This window comes from Acomys minous, assembly GCF_964271855.1.
Source record: "Acomys minous genome assembly, chromosome: 1".
NCBI lineage: Eukaryota > Metazoa > Chordata > Mammalia > Rodentia > Muridae > Acomys > Acomys minous.
The window spans coordinates 29490791-29510329 of NC_140483.1; the positions used below are offsets into that span (position 1 = coordinate 29490791).

Below are 19539 nucleotides of genomic sequence, written 5' to 3' on the forward strand. Positions count from 1 at the left end.
GAATTCTTCAAAGCCAAGAGTAAATTACTTATGGATTTTCCAAGGCTTTTTGTAGGTAGCAAGATGGCATTTAAATTATAGGCATGAATTTCTGATTGCAAACCACTGCTCGTCTTTTAATCAAATGTGAACTTCCTATTTAGTTGCTGAGTGGTTGAGAAGTGAGTTCCTCCTGAGGTATGCTTTTCAGTTCTTCCTGAGGCATTTTTGTTGCATTCTTCTGTCTCTTCCCTACAGCCAAGGATGTTTGTCTGGATAAGAAAGTCAATAAACGCAGCCTATTTTTGCACAAGGTTCCGGGTCTCTTGGTATCGTTCATGAAAGATGATGACTCTGAGGTTCAGTCTTTAGGAAATGCAGATTAATTGCCTCAGCTCATGATTTCACAGCTCTCTGCAGAAACGTTTCCTGACTGGCAGCCTGACTTGTGCTTCGTCTCTGTTTCCCTCAGTCTAATACTTGGCTAGACGAGGGAGCAGGGCACGTCTATGTGCGCTTCCTCTTCTCTGCACAGCATGGAATCTGGGACGCCATGTTCTCCTTGGCATCCTTTTGGCCTGCCTCTCCTTGCTCTTCTTGCCCTTCCTCATGTAGCCCATCCTTCCCCGAGCCCACCCTCATTCTGTTCAGCTGGTAAGGATTATTAAATAAGAAAGTTAATTTCCACTCAGTGAGCAGAGGTGTTTTAGAAGGACGTGCTCCTCTGCTTATTATTCGGGATATAATAAACCTAGGTCTTCAAGCTCCAAATATCTTAACCTGGCCAAAAAAATTATATATGTATAATGATTTGTTTCATAAGGCATTCAGGGGGAAAGAAAATAGCATCTAATGTACAAAATAGATATGGAGCAAAACAGCGGGCTTCTGAGAAAATGAAATATTGTGGAGAAACCTTTCTGGCTCGCTTTAGCGATGTACAGCTAAGCTTGATACAGAAAATCATGCTTCTCCAGGCCGTGCCATGGGAGATGGCAAAGAAGAAGCTGGGGAGTGGTGGGAGAACCCTGACTCCATTTTTAGCTCTAGAGGTGGAGAGATGGAGTATAGAAAACAAAGAGGGGGCTGCGGGGAGAAAGAAGTGAGAGGCAGGTAGAGGAGAATATCCCAGAAGTGAAAAAAATCAGATAGCTCTCCCCGTATTTGCTGTTAGGACTGGGAAGGAGGCTGCTTTAAACCACTTAGATTTAAGATCAGGTTACCATGTACCAAGGAGATAAAGCAGTGACCTCAGGAGAGGCGTTTCTGAGTTGTCTTTTTCTTGAACTATTTAAAACTGCTCTGGGACCCTCTGTGCACCTGGTTTCCATGCCTGTAGATTGCAGAAAGAGCTGACATCTGACTAGGAAAGTTGATGGGTATCGGGAGATGAAATGGTTCTGTAGCAAGACAGGCAAGATAGCCCAATTCAACCAATGCCTAACGTCCGTCACTGCCAGACCTCAGAGGGGTCTTGCTCATCAGTAGAAACAAAGGCAAAGCAGTCAGCTTTACAGAGCTCTACAAGCCAAGTTTAGGCCAACTAGATGCTAAGTTATACTGGCCACACATACAACCTGATGGATGGCAGCTGGGCAAGCAACAGCCATGATGACCAAGGTCGTTCCTTAAGTTAGAGGGAGAACCATCTGAGAACCCTGGTCCTGAGTTGCCACACCTCAAGGTCCTTGTAAGTGCGAATCCTTCTCCTGCACCATCTTCTCCCCCAGCCCCCCCTCCTCCCCCATCTCCTTCTCCTCTTCCTCCCCCAGCTCCTTCTTTTCTTCTTCCCCCAGCTCCTCCTCCTCCCTAGCTCCTCCTCCTCCCTAGCTCCTCCTCCTCCCCAGCTCCTCCTCCTCCCCAGCTGCTTCTTCTCCCCCAGCTCCTCTTGTTCCTCTTCCTGCTTCTGCTTCTCCATTTAAACATCAATGTCTTTGATCAGAGGGAAAAGTTCTCAAGAAATTGGGAAGTCTTAATAAATGATATTAAATACTTCTTACATACAGGATTATTTTTTAAGTTCTGGTAGATTATTAGCAAAAGTTTCTCACCTACCTACTAAGGATCCGGACTGATTACTGATGAATGATAGCTTTTATATTTCTTTGTTCTTCTCATTTGCAGTGTAAAAGTCAAATTTTATGACTCCCACTACACAGTGATTAGCAGCAGACAACTACTTTACTATGTATTTCCTAAGATATTTCGACAGATGATTCCAACAGGCCCGATTTTATAAGCCGAAGACCTTGGCTTCACATTTTTGGAATAAGACCCACTGTCTGATTTTATAAATAATATATTGCTGGCTCACAACCCTAATAATTTGTTTCCATGTTATATATGACTCTATTCATATCACAATAGTACTGTGAATGGTTGAAACAAAGACACAAGACTTATTAAGTCCAAAGTGTTTGTTTTCTGGTTTTCTCATAGAAAAAGATTGCTGTTATAAGGTGTAAAATAATATGGTTTTGTTGAACATTTTGTTCAGTACTCTTTTGAAAAATGAAGTTACTGATGTCACAAGAATTAACGTGATAAGTTTGAGAAAATACGAAACCTCCAGGGAAGGGGTCAGCTGCCAAGCTATGGGATTCTAATCATTTTGAAAAGTAAATAGAGAAATTTTGCAGAATTGATCACCTTTAAACAGTTTTATTGTAAAGAACAACACCTTGGCTATTATGGAATAGGAAACCGAAGGGGGAAAAAAGAAGAACAATAAATGACCATACCCTTTAACCTATGATGTCAGTTGGGTTTTGTCACGTTGGGACAGACCCAGCTCAGCTGGTGGCTCTGATTCTCCAGACACACATGAAGTCTGCTTATGGAGACCTTCATATGCTCTTATCAGAAAATAGACAACCGAATCCCAAAAAGAAGGTCCTGTGACAGCTTTGCCCGGTTTAGGGATTTGGAAGTTAACCTTTATAAAATGTCTACTACAATCCAAAATAAAACCCCAACCGAAAGGATGTAAGTCATCCTGATCTATCCTAGGAAACTGTCAGAGACAGAAAGATGGATAACTTCTGTGCCACTTCCCTATATTTGCACAACAGTGAGGACAGAGCACAGAGGAGTAGCTCTGTTGTTGCCCTCCTAAGTGTCTTCTCTGCACACTCGCAATCCATGCCCTTATTTTCACTTCTTGCAGTTAGGATCTGGCCCCATGTCACCATTGAACTAGGAAGGGGTTTTCAGCCCTCACCTTATTTGACCCTTGTGAGATAGTCGACACTTTTTCTCCACATCCTTTTAGATAATGTCCTCCGCTTGGTTTCCCTGATGCCCTCCTGCAGTTCTCTCAGCTTGTTGCCTCTCTACGGCTTGTCCTTCATCTGTTCCCTACCCGTAACTTGTGTTAGCTGTCCTTTGGTGAGACAGTCTTTCTGTCTATTTTCTCTTCTGTATATATTCATCTTAGTGGATAAGAGCACTAAATGTTCTCCCAGAGGTCCTAGTGTGACTCCCAGAACTCCCATGGCAGGTCATGACCTTCTGTGGTTCACATTCCAGGAGAGCTGATGCCCTTTTCTGTCCGTCTCTGCAGACACCAGGAATTCATGTGCTCCCCAGATTTACATGCAGGTGAAACACCTATATACACACAAAAGAGATGAACAAATAAACAAACAAATAAATAAACAAACATGGTCTTACTCTTATGTATGATACCAATTCTATGTCCCCCAGTGGCTCCCTAGAGCTACAGAGCTGCTGAATTCCACAAAGCTACCCACTCATGACCAACTGCTGTCAGCCTCTTTCCAATATTCCTCACCTTTAAAGCTACGTTAGAATGGGTAAGCAGGAGGCGTATTCTCAAAGAGGCACCTCAAAGTCTCAACTGCTAAAACTTTGGTAAGCAATCCTCAGAATTTTTTTTAAAGGAATAAAGCCACAGCTTGGAGTTCTAAACTAGCAACAATGCTATAGGGTAAAGGGTAGGTCTAGGGAGATGGCTCAGTGGCTAAGGTGCTTACTGGGTGAACATGAGGACCTGAGCATAGATATCCAACATTTTTGAAGAAAGGCTTCTTAAACTGGAAAGAAGGTCCCGCATAACCTGGGCTGGACCTGATTTGAAAGCCTTTTCCCCGAGGACCAGCTTTTCTAGAACCAGAAGGTGCCATGAAAGCTTTCAAAGGATGGAACTAACCATACTCAGCTACGTTGTCTGGGAACCACACGGTGACCAGCATGGCGCCATAAGACTAAGGGTGTAGTAGTGGTGTGCATACCTTTGTGGTAACAACCACTCTCTAATTGGACTTACATCCTGCTCATCAACAGAAACTCATGCTGGGCACTGGCAATCTAGCCAAATACTCAGTGCAAGTGTGGATCTTGAGGAGAATCTGCAATCACCACTTTACTAAACTTGCATAATCCCTAACAACAATTTAAATATTTGTTCTTATATTCACAGATAAGTGTAGCTCTCATCTCTCATTAAGCAATCTGGTCTCTTTACGACAGATAGATACCATTGTAGAAAGCCACAAATAATCAAAGTTCAGAGTTATGGAGCTCAGCACCAATAGACACATCTTTAAAACATCCTTACACTTATGGCTCAGGGAACATTGTGGATGAGGGGCTGGAAAGATGGTAAAAGACTGAGGACCAGGGAGTTTGCTGTGAGACAGTGTCTCCTACTAGTGTCCGAAGCGACACCTGTGAAGTATCACCGACATCACTGCCTAAACATGACCTGAACAAGGCTGACACCAATAGACATGCCAAAGTGGGTGAGGAAAGGCCATGAGGCCTCAACCCTACACAAAGAACCATAGCAGCAACTAAGGAAAGCTGATAGGGGGAGAAATAGTCTTTCCTGGTAAGAGAACACCAAATGGTTATCCAATACCAAACTATCAGCCCTGAAAATATATGTATAAGTAATATTATATAGACTGTGCAACATATACATAGATTATACTATATATAGATTATGTCTATAATATAAATATATGCATTTATCAACAATTAACAAAACATGGTCATACATTTGAAAAAAATCAAGAGAAGTACATGTGAGGGTTTAGAGGGAGGAAAGTAAAGATGGGAAATTATGAAATTACATTATAATTTCACAAATAAAAGAAAAAGACTGAGTGGAGAATAGATTTAAAACTAGAACAGCGTATTGAGTGTTAGGGAGCTGGGGTGGACCTGGGATGAATTTGGGAATCTGATTAAAATTCTCAGAGGATTAGTAAGAATATTATTTTATAAAATGTAAGTTCTCAGCAATGATATTAGTCATCTCCTATCTCAAATACCTATCCTGGAGAGGGAGAGATGGCTCAGTGGTTAAGGCACTGGCAACTCTTCCAGATGACTCAGGTTTGAGTCTCAGTGCCACATGTCATATTGCACAACCCTTTCTAATGCCAACCCCAGGGCATCCTGTGCCATCTTCTAGCCTCTACAGGCACCAAGCACACATGTACCAAACAGATGTACACACAGCCAAAATCTGGGGATGGGGGTACCTTTTCTGTTCTTTTTTCCTTATTTTTTTTTTTAACTCTTTCTATTGATGGTGATTTCATTAATCAGCCCCTTAATCATTTTGGAGGAATTCCATTTGGTTCTTTTTCTGGAAAGACACTCAAGTGGAGATCTCTGTAATTCTATGGTACCTCATCCAGGAATGGGGGGACTGAATTCCCCAGGAATAGCTCCTTGTGTTCCTACTACCATTTCTCGTGTTCCTTTACCCTTCTTGGAATCACTTTTCATTTACTTCAGCAGTTCTCAACCTGTGGGGCGTGACCCCTTGGGGATCAAATGTCCCTTTCACAAGGGTTGTCTAAGAGCATCAGAATACGTGGATGTTTATATCATGACTCCTAATAGTAGAAAATTACAGTTATGAAGTAGCAACAAAATAATCTCATAGTTGGGGGTCCCCACACAGGAGGAACTGTATTAAAGGGTTGAAGCATTAGGAAAGTTGGGAACCGCTGTCTTAGTTCAAGAAGAATCTACTTAACTTCTCAGCTTTAATTCAAGCACTTTTCCATTTAGCAAGATGAGGAAGTGGAGAAGGAATGCCAAGGAAATGTATATGCAAACACATCCTACATCAAACAGTGGCTATCCATTTTTGGCCTCTTCCGGCACATCGGTGGGCTCTTCCTCACCATCTTCACAGGGCAGCTTGTGGCAGTGACCTGCCTCTTTTAGGCAGATTAGTTAATCAATGAAGGCAAGGCTCTGGCTGACTGCACAGTTTGTTGTGCAATTTTACAAAGTTCTCCTACCCATCTAGGATTATGTTAACTAGCTCGGATTTCACGGCAGTAGGCCAATCGAGTGATAATTTTTTGCAACAACTTAGTCATAGTGTTCTCAATAAAAATTCTAGAGAAACTGATGCAGTGGCTATAGTTGCAATTGTTTTGTTAGGAACAAAGTGGTTCATCATTATTAGCACATGGCAAAGAGGAACAGAGTGGGGCAAGAGAGCATTGACTCGAGTCAGAGTGCCCGAGTCTGCCTTCTAGCACAGCCATCTGTAGCTCTGGGCAAATGTCTTAGCTTTTCAGTGCTTCTGTTTCTTCACCTATGAACTGGATATGGTAATACCAGGATCCTCCAGATAAGACTGTGGTAAAGGTACATATGTGTAGATGCATGTATACATGCTATATCAAACAGTGCCTAAGTGCTACCCATGGCTATTTTTAGTATGCCAACTACTGAGCAAAAAAAAGTTTGGTAGCCCTTAGAAAGATCATGCTCAACCAGGGAGTTGAGTAGTCTCTTTCTTTTACACAATTAAAAACAAAGAACAAACACTCAACTTTCTAACTAAACTGCACACTGAATAATAAGCTTATATACATTGTGTTTGTTTAGCCCTTTACACAAGGCAAATAGCTCACTTGCTGTTATATTAGGTAGCAATAAAAAACAAGAACAGAATGAGCAAGCTTTTGAACATGCAGTTTCTTATTTTATGTGCACATACTTTGATGAACGTCTCCTTAAAAAGCTAGAATAAGCAGTTGTAGAAACTTTAAACATCAGGGAGCCCTGTTAATATGAACCACTGTGCACTTCAGTGTACGTTATTCCTATGACATATACTCCTCACAACAACGACATTCTTAGAGGCAGATGCAAGTACAATGGGTCTCATTTTATATAAAGAAAATGACAAAAAGAAAAAAGAAAAGTAACACAGAAGTTAAAAAAAATTTTTTTTCGTTTCCTGCTATGTGCATCTTCCAATACATTCTTCTAATTTTTAACTTTATTTTACATGCCCATTTAAATTTTTTATTTGTATCTCTGCTGTTATTAACTCATTCACACAAAAGAGACTCAATATAGGGGCCTTAATAGTCTTCTCAATAACTTGGCAAATTCAAGGAACTTTGTGATGATTCTGGAGGTAAGCCTGCCGTTCCTCGGCCAGTGTTGTAAGACCTTGTGTCACGTGGCTCTACCTGTTTCTGGTAGTGATTGTAAACTGTCTGCTGACATCCATTCCTCTTGTTTGTGGGACACACATGGTTTGCATTTTTTTAGAGTATTTTACTGTTAAGGTTTCCCACATGACAGGGTAGAGTTAATAAAATGTGAACTAAAGTGATTCTGTGTCATTGTAAGGCCTGGTCCACGTATCGCTGTAGTATATGTTAGCCATTTGCTACCAGATAACTGCTATGACGATGTCCACAATACCTCTGAAAGCTATATGATGACAGACCTGTATCAGCATGGATCTCTTCTAGAGAATTCCCAAGATCTTCCATCACCACCTGCTATGGGTGGCTATGGTTGGAGTGTATCTTTCGAATGTTCATGCATGCTCTTCGAGTTTGGTCTTTAGTGTGGGTTGCTGAGGTGGCCAAACTGTAAGGACGTGGGGCACCATGGGAAGTATTAGCACTTGTGGCCGCTGTCACCAGCAGGAATTAAGGTTGGTCTTATGTAATTAGTTCTCATGAGAGCAAATGTCTATAAAACAAGGGTACATTCTTTACCCGTCCTCTTTCCCTCTGCACAGGACTTTGCAATTTTCTACGACGCTGTAACATAGCTGAGGGGCCAGGGGCAAGACAAACCCTTCAAAGTTAAGCTCTCAAAGAACCACTGCCTCTAACTGTGCCCCACCCTTCACGGTTCCCGTCACCTCCCACAGCCCACTCAGCTGTGAACATGTCACTAGATTAGCGCTGCTAAAGAGATCTTGTACTAGGATCTGCTCCCCAAAAGTGCCACCACCTGGAGACCAAGCCTGTAACACATTAACCCTGGGGACAGGGAAGAGGGATTCCTATTTACATCGTAACATGGGCTATCCAAAATCTAGCTCTGACTAGGTGTTCTGTGTTTTATAACAGATTCTGTGTGTTAAGCATGGTAACTATTTAAATTTTACCACTTTCCAGATTCCACACTTTAGAGAAGACTTTGAAAGAATTGAAGAAGATAAACTTTTAAAAATGATTAGCTAGGTTTCTGCCTGGTTCCATTCAGATGTGAGAATGGATAAAGAAACCGTGGTACATTTATACTATGGAATACTACTCAGCTATTAAAAACAAAGAAATCCTGAAATTTGTGGGCAAATGGATGGAACCAGAAATGATCATCCTGAGTAAGTTAACCCAGACCCAGAAAGACTCACATGGTATATACTCACTTATAATTGGATGCTAACCTAAAAGGGATGTCCCATGGAAGTCTTCACTTACCAGGAGATTGGGATAGATGTGGGGACTTCCTATTGGAACTCTAGGTGAGAGAAGTATGGGAGAATGGGGAAATTGAAGGATCCAGAGGGTCCTAGAAACCTACAAGAAGATCGTCATGATGGGCGGATCTGCACCCACGGGGGGAGGGGGCGAGGAATCTGCTCAAACTACTGCACCAACCAAGGACAATACATGCAGTAAACACCGAACCCCTATTCTGATCTATCCAATAGATAGGACATTCTCCACAGTTGTATGGAGAGAGGAGACTGACTCAGGCAAGAACTGTGGTGCCCCCTATTTGGCCACTTCCCCTTGGTGGGGAGGCCTGGTGGCACTCAGAGAAAGGATAAGTAGGCTACCAGGATGAGACTTGGTAGGCTGTGATCATATGGTGGGGGAGGAGGTTCCCCTCTGTCACAGACCTAGGGGATGGGAACAGGGTGAATGACAGAGGGAGGGAGGAACGGGAGGATACAAGTGAGGGGATAACAATGGAGGTGTAATCTGACTAAATCAATTAAATAATAAAAATGATTAGCAATGTATATTGGCATTTGAAATTCCCTGGATATTTATTCTTTATTAGATTCCTCTTATAAGTAAGACACTCATTTAACGTATTGTGTTTGGCTTGTTGCACTTAGCACAATGTCTTTTAGTTTTATCTTTGTAATCATGCACATAGAAAACATTGAATCCATACAATTAGAGTAGAACAGTGCTGACTGGAGGCTGGAGGCTGAGGCAGAGTTAGGTGATGGTGGAAGGAGTACACTAGTGAGAGGTTCAAACTTTAAGAGGAATAAAATTTAATAATCTATTAAACTATACAATGATTAAGATTAATAATGCCTTGCATATTTAAAACTGCAATGAGTAGATTTTAGATGTTTTTACAGCATAAAAATGGTAAATATGTGAGGTTATCTACTGAGCAACTAGATCGATTTCATCATTCCACAATGAGTATGCATCTACATAATAGTTATATATATAAAATCAGAGATGAAATAAATGAATAGAGTCCATTATGAAAATATATAAATTAACAACCCATTCTCAGTATTAATGTATTTATGAAAGCTACTGCTTGTGTAATGGAATATTCCATGACATGTAGAGGTAACCATTTATTGTCTACTCCTAACTATTAGCACGAGCTGCCATTTATTGTCTACCCGGTTGTATTTCAGGTACTGTTCTCACGTTTTCTCACAGATTATTTTACTCACTTATTTCAGCGATCCTATGAAAGAAGGATTACATCGTCTCCACTCTACAGAGAGCTGGGGTCACCATCATGAGTCCTGCCTTTTGGCGGAGCACACCAGCACCACATGTAACCCCTCACTCCAGGGCTGGTTCTTACTCAACCCATCACCAGGCCTGCATATTACAAATGAGGGGCCATAGCAAACGAGGGCCCTTTCATATTTAACAAGGCCACTTTCTTTAGCTCCTCTCTAGCCCCAGGGAACTGATTTTGCTGTGCACCTGGTAATTCAGCCATCCCTTTTGCACCCTGGGCTGATTTTATAGAAAACTAAATACAGTTTACTAGTATTACATGTTAGCACTAAAACAGAAAAAAAAGTCCCCTGTTTGCCTTTTAGCTCAGGCAACCCTTTGGTTTTATAGGCTGGTTTTAGTAAGTAATTATTCTGGTAATGCCAAAGCCTCCTTTATGGGGCTGTAAATGCATCCTGGACAACTCAGAATAACAAGGAGTCTAGCAGGCAGGCAACTCTGCAGCTCTAGATGAGAGGTGGCTCGGCCTGCGCAGGTTTCTCTCGTTCTCTGGAAACCTCCTCTGAAATCACGTGACACACGGGAAAGAGGATCAGATAATTGGGATCTTTACGATGGTTATTACGAAAAATGTTCTGGAACCAATTCAAATACCAATCAAAAACCACATTGTTCAACTAAATCACTTTCAGATGCCCTATAAGATACAGAATACAATTATTTCCAGTTTAAAAATATAATGTTCTTTAAAAAACAGTATTTTGTTTTATTATTTTTTATAAAAAGAATGTAAAAAAAAAAAAAAAAAAGATCTGCCTTGGCTGGAATTCAGGCCCCCCGTCACAGACGATGCACAGACAGGGCTTGTGCTGCTCCCTTCAGATTCTGGGCCTGTAGACCTCACTGTAATGGATTTAAAATGCCCTTAAAATGGATGTGACGGCTGTTTTCTTTGTGTATTACAGAAATATACAGAGTTCAGAGGCTCCACGGCTATACTTTGGGCATGTATGTCATTAAACGAATGAAAGAAAGATGACGGCCAAATGCAGTATTAAAATCCCACTAGAAACGCTGGGAGGAATGTATGGCTCCGATCTCTTTTCTCTGACAGGCGTCAGTTTGGTGAAAGAGTTCTCCCTCTCGCCATCCCCTCTCTGTATCTTCCCCTCTCCCTCTTTATTTTCTATTCCCTTCTCTTCTCCCCTCCCATCGCATGCCTCCCCTCCCCTTTCATTGGCTCTTCCCTCCCTCCCTCCCTCCCTCCCTCCCTCCCTCCCTCCCTCTCTCCTTCCCTCCCTCCCTCCCACTTTCCTTCCTTCCCTCTTTCTTTTCCTTGCTCCTTCACTCCCCACTTACTTCATCCTCAGGCTCTACTTGCCCCTAGAACATCTGGGAGTTGTCCTTAGCAAGGGAAAGGCAAATATTATCAGATTTCTGTCAATATTTGCTCCTCCTTCCAGTCCTCTGCATCAGGCACTTTAGGGAGTGATCACTCATGTCTTTTCCAGATAGATGGCTCCCTCAGCTGAGGATTCATTAAATCTGTGCTTGTTTATATGACCCGCCATCACGGTGATGAGAGCGACGGGGGTGAACACACCGTGTGACCTCAGGAATGATTTCAGTCACTGCAGCTCCCACATGATATGCCAGACTCTGAGCATGAATTTTAATGGGCTGCTCTAGTCTGAGGTCAGTGGCTCTCAGAGCTAATCTTCCACAAACTGACATGGGGCCTGAACAAGTTGTTTGTTCTGTCAAGAGAGGTAGGAATTCTTGCCTTCAGATCTCCAGGTCATGCTGTCATCCTCCATGGAGTGGTAGGAAATACCAAACCATTACAGAACGTAGAGATGCTCAAGGAAAAACTGGCCCAACTAAGCGTTCCTCCAAGGTCTGGCAGGTGGAGTCCTGTGAAGGCAGGGCAAGGGGCTGTATCCCTCCTGGTCCAGTTTACTTGTCTCTGAGAACCTATGAGTCTGTGAGCCCACGATTACAAGGAAATAAAAATATTGCAGTGAGTCTCATAAGCACAGCTGCATAGCAGTATTCAGTGGTGAGAAAGGAATACACTGTAACTTTGGGGAACTCAGGGTCACAGGAAACATGTGAGTTCATGTGTTTTTGTGCATCACTGTCTATCAACCTATAAAGCCACTTGAGGACAAGCTTAGTGCCACTCGTCTCTAAAACCTTGCTTCTGTGGCCGTTTGCAACACTTGGGGAAAGTGGTATAAACCTTAGGTGATACTCATAGTGAGAAAGATGGAGGAAGAGGAGGGAAGGAAGAGGGGAAGAGGAGGAGGAAGAGAAGGGGAGAAAGAGGAGAATTATGAACGATCGTTTGGAAACACAGAGAGCACATTGTTACAGAAATTGAGGTGAGAACACCTGAGGAGGGACACATGGTCGCCCTGAACGTGCTCTGATGTCCCTTCATCCTTCAAGTATTTACTAAAAGTACTAGCAGATGGGATTTTCCGATTTAACATGGAAAACTAAGTAAAAGTACGTGTGTCTTTTGTGGCTTTGCTTAAGTTAATCTTGTTTCATGGAGGTACTTCACAAGTAAAATGTGCATATTTTCAATGTGAACAGCATGATCTTTTAACACACAAACACATACACACATCTATACACACATACATATTGTGCAGCAGTTACCACAAATAACACACCCATTACTACTCACAGTTACCATTTGTGTGAGTGCACGTGAAAATGACACTTAAAGCGTGCTCTTTTTACCAAATTTCAAGGAAGCAATCAGGAACCTAAAGCATGCTACTTGCCTGTGAGCTGTAGCAAAGAAGAAGATCTCACTCACTGTGGTTTTATGTGGAATAAACGTAATGTTGATGGGGAAACTTTTCACTAAGTACTACACAGTAAGGGCAGATACATCTGATCTTGCAGTTCTTTCTGGCTCTAGCCTGTGCGTGCTGAGCAACAGGATGTGAACTTACTAAGTGAAAAGGGACAGACTGGCTTAGAAGCTGGCAAGAGACAGTGCACCAGGACTCAGAAGAAAGACGCCACTCTGGCATGAGTTCAGTCCCAATGGCACTCTTGAATGAAGAGAAAGGAAGATTTAGAACTACTTGGTAGCAAAGAATTACTTGAAAGCTTAGCAAGAGATGAGAATCAGTAGTAAGTGACAAATAGGAAACACACACACATAGACACACACACACACACACACACATGCACATACATGCACACAATGTGCACATGCTTGCATGCACACATGCACTGACTACTGAACAAAGTGTCGCTATGAGGAGGACTAGCTTAAATAAAGTTATTATGCTGGAATTAACTGCAAAGAGGAGACTCATCTCCCAAACAGGGAAAGAAAGTGGTTTTCAATAGTACCATTTAGATCATTTGAAGGCTGTTTAAGGAATAACAAAACACACGATGGGAAAAAAAAAAAAAAACCAAACCACTCAAAGATTCAAAACCAGAAATAAGCCAGAAGTATGTGTTTCTATAAGAAAAATTGTGTCAGAAAAATAAGATTCCTTTTTTTGGAAAATAAATTTATAATTTTATTTGGAAAATAAATGCTATTAGTGTGTTTTATGTATTATCTTCATGCTAATTTATATATATATATATATATATATATATATATATATATATATATATATATGAGATTGGCATAGTTAATTAGTTTTAAAAATAGAATATTTTTAACTATTATTTACAATTTTGTATATGTAAACAATACATCTTGATCCTATGTACCCCCAAATCCTCCCTCCTACTTTCACAAGGAAACCCCAACTCTCTTACTCCTTCCATATACCCCTAACACTTTATCATTTCTTGTCTCCTTTGTCTGTGAGTCACCCACTGAGTCCCGCTAGGGCCTCTTGGAATGTGGACTCTCTTGTTGAGTCCATCTTGTGGTGCAGCTAATTCCGAAGGCGCTGTGAGTACTGCTGTGTGACATTTGGCGCGCTTCCTGTGAAGTGACTATACCGAATGCAATCATTACCGGGCAGTTACTGAACGCTAGGGACTTCCAAATCCTTTTGTATGTGCCGATTCATCTGTTGCTCACAACAGTCCTCAATCATCTTAGCCGTGTTATGAGCAAAGAGGCTGTAATCCCGAGAGTAAGTGACTTGCCAAGCTTGTGTGTAGGGTAGCGGGGACTCAAATCCAGACAGTCTGACTCCATTGTTCATACCTGGCAACTATTAAGGTTATTACTACAACTACTAGGCTGAGCTGAAATTGCAGTGGTAGGAATTTAAATTTCAACGTGAATTTCTTAAATAGAAAGATTATACAAAAATGGGGTGGAAGATTTCTAAACATAAAGATCTTTATAGATGCATGAGCACATTCTGGGTGTCAGTTGGGGTCCTACTCTTCTATGCAGATTTAAACCAATTTGGTCTAAATTCTAATGTGATCCCCATGCAGCTGTGTCGGGAGTTTCGCTGAGCTCTCAATGGCTTTCTTTCCCGTAGGTGTCCTTGCTTTGCCTTATGTATATTTTCCAGCGTGTTGGTTCAAGTTCCACTTTCCTCATACATGCAATTAGTTTGGTGGTCTGGCTGAAGAGCTGAGAGATTATGATAGAAGTCATGCTATGCATGGCTTTACTCACTTCCTTGTTTCACGTGAGGACATGCATGTTGACTGCTTGGCAAACACGCAGGTTTGAAGCATCTATCAAACGAAGAAGCCAATACTCCAGGCAAGATCCTGTTGACAGAAAGTTTGACCCAGCCACTTATGAGCAAGGAAAGAAAGCTCTCTCTCCATACCTCATCTACCATTCTTCTTGAACTCTGCTTTTTTTTTTTTTAAAACAAAACAAAACATTTTATAAAAATCAACACAGGATACAATTAAGGATGTTAGAACTCTTATGCTGAATAAAGATATAAAGCCTAGGTATAATAGGTAAAATTTATGATTCAATTACATGAAATCTCATTTTTCAATGTGAACATAAACTGCAACTGTAGTTGGCCTAATTATGAATTATAATAGAGACAAAGTATAAATTCACTAATAAATTATAACATGTTTCATCATTAATATTAATATTAATTTATGAAATACACTTGTACTTTTAAGCATTGAACTTCATGTTTACATATTTTAGAACTATGAAATATACATTTTATTCAGAAGGTAGTTAGCTGAAAGCTTTCTTTCTGAGAAAAGGACTGGTTATTTACTGCATAAATCATTTATATTTTTAATTTTTTATTACTTTTGTGTTTTACATATACATTTATATGTATATATTTACACATATATACAATAAACAACCTACAGCAAGAAGAACCATGAAACAATCAAGAATTATATAAATGTTACATTCATAGTGTTTGGGCTATTTGTATTTGGCAAACTTGAAGAAAACATCTTTCCTATTTTGGTGTGTCTATCATATCTCATCTCATCTTTATCAACTTAAAACATTTATCTAGACCTAAAAACATCTTAACCCCTAAACAACTAAGCTTAATTGTAAAATTAAACTCTCTGTTCTTCAACCCCATCAGAGACTTGAGAAAGAATAAAATTAATTATCTGTGTAGACAGGAAATGCAGGTTAGCAGCTTCCAAAATGAGAAAATGACAGAGACAGTTTGCTGCCTGAACAGTCACTCAAAACTCTGTATAATGTTGGAGCATTATCGCCAGCCTTCCAGCCCAATATATCTGACAGATATATTTGTGAGGCAGGAACTGTTAAGAACTTGCTTATCCTTTTGGCAGAGTTTGGCTGTCAACTCTGCCTGCATCCAAGCCTGCTCATTTTAGGGCAGAATTTGGTCTGTGGCAGAAAGGAGCATATTTTTCCCAGTGGCTGGTTTGCCATATTTGAAGCCATCTCCATAAGGAGGTTCATTGATGTTCATCAATCTTCTTTGAGGTAGGCTGGGTGTTGCCAGGAGTTAACCTGCCTCATTGTCAGTGAATCTTCAAAAAACAAATTAAACAAAACAAAAAAATCCTTTAAATTCGATATTCTGTAGATCTCTAAGGGTTTTGAGGACCTTATCTAACTATTTAACCTTATCTATCTATAGAATCATATCTATCTGTTAAACCTAGGATGTATATTCTTGTGATAAAAATAGACTAGTAATTGACATGACCATGATTTGATCAACTAACAATTAACTTGTATTAGTTAATTATCCTAAGCAGCCTGCAATAGCACTTTCAAAGTATTGGAAGTAAACCTTTATATTTGAGTAGTGTATTGGTACAATACTTCATATTAGAGTATATATATATTATTTTAAATTTGAATTCTATACTAATGTATCCAAATTAAACTTATTTTGCATCAATATTCAAAATTCTATATCAGTGAATTTAAAATAACCTGGTGAGTAACAATTACGGCCTTATGTTGAGGAGTAGATTCAATAATCCACTTTTTGTCCTATCATCTGTATATATTTGTATATTCCCCCTTCTTTATTTTCAACCCCTATCTCCAAACCTAAGAAATAAAGATAAAGGAAAAGAGAGACATCCCTGAATCCAACCTTGTTTTCTCTCTGAAGAAGACCAGTAATAACTTATGACCAAGTCCCAATGAAAATAAATAGCCCAAGAAAGCAAGCAAAAACCTGCCCAACCCCACTTAAGGGAAATGGGGTTGAGTTCTGAATTTTGTCTATATTAACAAAAACAACAACAACAACAACAAAGAGGAATCACCACAACAATATAAAACAACCCTCCCAGACAAGCTCTTCATGAAATGCTAAGAAACCAAACTTTAAAACAATAAAATTACATTAGGAGCTATAAATGTTTCTGGAACATTCATTTGTGCAGATTGCTACAGCAAAAAAGATCCTTTGCCATCTGACTCTGGGTGTGTTGGGCTCATGGAAAGCCCTGGGAGGAGATAAAAGGTGCCAGGCTGTTTATTACCTTAGGTGCCTTTTAGGACAAGTCATGATCATTAGGCTGAGGCTAAAGGCAGAGCCAGTGCCAAGCAGGAAACTTGGGGGAAGAGGGGTCTTTGTGGTGCCATGTTCTGTGGTGCATGTATAAACACAGGACAAGAAAGCCAGTCCAATAAGCAGCTTCTATAGCCTTGAGATACATATAATTTTCCTTTCAGAAAAGTTCATGGTAAAAGGAATCTTAGAAACTATTCAACAATTTTCTTTCTTTCTTTCTTTCTTTCTTTCTTTCTTTCTTTCTTTCTTTCTTTCTTTCTTTCTTCTCCTCCTCCTCCTTCTATGCTATTCGGAATTATCTTTGCTATAAATCCTCTCTCCTGCAGAAAATTTACAGAAAAGCAAAGCACATCAACTCTCATGAGTCATGACTCACGGTGCTTGAATGAATGAAAGGCTCACTCTAGACAGCTATGGTCTCATCGTTGCAACTGATGACGTAGTGGAGGATGACTGAGATCTGCCTACTAGCACCAGGTGCTGTGACAGGGCAATAGGCAGCAGCAGCAGCACTGCTGTTCCTGCGGGGTATTCACCTGAGTGGAATAAGAAACTGTGTCTTGTGAGAATAAGACAGGGAGGGAGGCCATGGGCTTAGGGAGTGCTATAGGCTCATCTTCACAAATTGTCATTTATTGAGACCCTGGACCCTAGACAGTCAGGCTTCTTTAGGCTTTGGAAACTTTGAGGGATGAGGCCTACCTGGAAGAAGCGGACACCAGGGACGTGTCCTTAGAAACTGCGTTGTCCTAGGACCTTCTCTGGGCTCCCTCCATTTTCTGCCCACATAAGGTGGGTAGCCTTTGCCCATGCTCTTGGAATCATGAGACCATGAACAACAGGGGTGGCGCGGAACCTGTGGGGGTGGCAAAATCACTTTTCCTTTCAAGTCGGCAGTCTGTTATAGCAACGGTATAGGCAACAGAATCGGGGAGGGGGTAGCATTTAGAACAGGGGGCACTGGACAGGATAAAAACAGAGGGAGACAGAAAGCTGGACGGAACCCTACAGCAAGAACAAGCTAAGTGGAAGGAACAGCCAAGCCCAGGGTGCTGGACCTGGAGCACGCTGTTCGAACTTCCGGAAGAGCAGGCACCAGCACAGGAAAGAGCCAATTGCCGTAGAAGAAAGTGAAAAATGATATGAAAAATTAGCCTCCTTTTCTGGCAATCTTGAATAATTTAGCCTTTATTTCTTAGATTTTGGGAGAGGACTTAAAGTTCAGAACACTGTAAAGTGAGAGACAGAGTTCTCACTAACGTTATTGACATGGGCTAGAGGTCACGCGTTCCTTCCAAACTCCTCCAGACCGAGCCTCTTTCTTCCTTTGTAAATAGGCCCATCAAATATTCACATTGTTCAAAAAGACTAAGACATTTTTTTTCTAATCAGTCTGGTTTCTAATTGACTTTATTTCCTTGGCTCTGTTACAAGCAACTTTCTTTATCCTGGAACTAGTTTCCAGCCTTTCCTGTTTTTTCCAGTTTGCTTGTGTGGCCGCAGCTCCCCGCTCTAACCGTCCACTCTTCCCCCGGATCTGCGTTTTAGACAGGGCAGTTCTCTGTGCGCTATAACATAAAGAACTCTTGCAGAATTTTAAGGACGTTTTCCTCTTATGAAAAGTAATAAAAGTATTAATTTCCTTTTCAGATTATTTAAGTGGGTCATAAAACAGCCTCATTTACTGAACTTACCTTTTCTTTATGCTCTTACTAACCAAGAGAGGGTTATGGGCTGTGTACTAAAGCATTGATACACTCTGGTGGTCTGAAAGGTTTAATGTCTCTTCCTGGAGCACTTAATTTAAAGCAGGGAGAGTGGTTCAACGTTATTATTTCATCTTAAGTACATCTGGAAACCCAGAGAGCGAGGCCTTGTTCAACTCTTGTCGGAGAAAACGTAAGACACGCTCACTGTGTTCGCATACTCCCGAGAGCGTTCTCTGCTTGCCTGCCTAGGAAGCAACGCTCACAGTACGGAGGGGGATGAACCACAGCTGTCTATCCCTCAGGTGTTGACTCAGGAGGTAGAAAATAATCGAGTGTATAATTTCAGGAGTTACAAAAGCCACCCTGAGAATTTAGAGGTTTAGATTTAGGAGAAAAGAAGCCCTTTAAATAACAATTAAAAAATCTGACCAATGTTTAAAAAAAAAAAACCATAACATTTAATTGTGCCACATATATACCATTATGCTTTTCTCAATATTTTTGATTGTGTCCTCTTGGTATTAGTGTTGTATTGTATTCTTGTTCCTAATAAAATATTATGATTAAAACAACGTAGGGGGCAGAGCGTATTTTTGTGCACAATTTGAGAGCTGTTTATTGAGGTACAGAAGTGATGGTGGGAGGGCCTGGAGGCAGCTGGTGACATTGTGTCTGCAGAGACTGGAGGCTGCTGATGCACAGGTAGGCTTTTTGCTTTGGACTGGAACTTAAGGTGGGTATCCCTAATCAAGAAAATTCCTCATAGGCATACCCAGAGATTTATTTTCAAGATGAATCTACAACCTGCCAAGTACAAAATCATAACAACCTTTGATGGTTTTGGCTTTCGGATAGTTAAAATGTCTTATGAGGCTTTCCCCCAAAGAATTGAAGATATCCCAGTCTGTT

The 19539-nt window shown here is 40.8% G+C and overlaps 1 protein-coding gene and 1 long non-coding RNA gene across 2 annotated transcripts in view; both read right to left on the reverse strand.

The window, feature by feature from the left end:
* The window catches only part of LOC311597475 (uncharacterized protein), a gene marked incomplete at its 3' end in the record, with an annotated part of 321153 nt that overhangs the window by 87821 nt on the left and 213793 nt on the right, over positions 1 to 19539 (reverse strand). The gene's annotated exons all lie outside the window — the stretch shown is intronic.
* LOC311583367 lies at positions 2632 to 18008 on the reverse strand. Its single transcript, XR_014774478.1, has 3 exons — positions 17624 to 18008; positions 14587 to 14684; positions 2632 to 3588 (listed from the first exon to the last, which is right to left on the reverse strand). It is a non-coding gene; the product is annotated as an uncharacterized lncRNA (long non-coding RNA).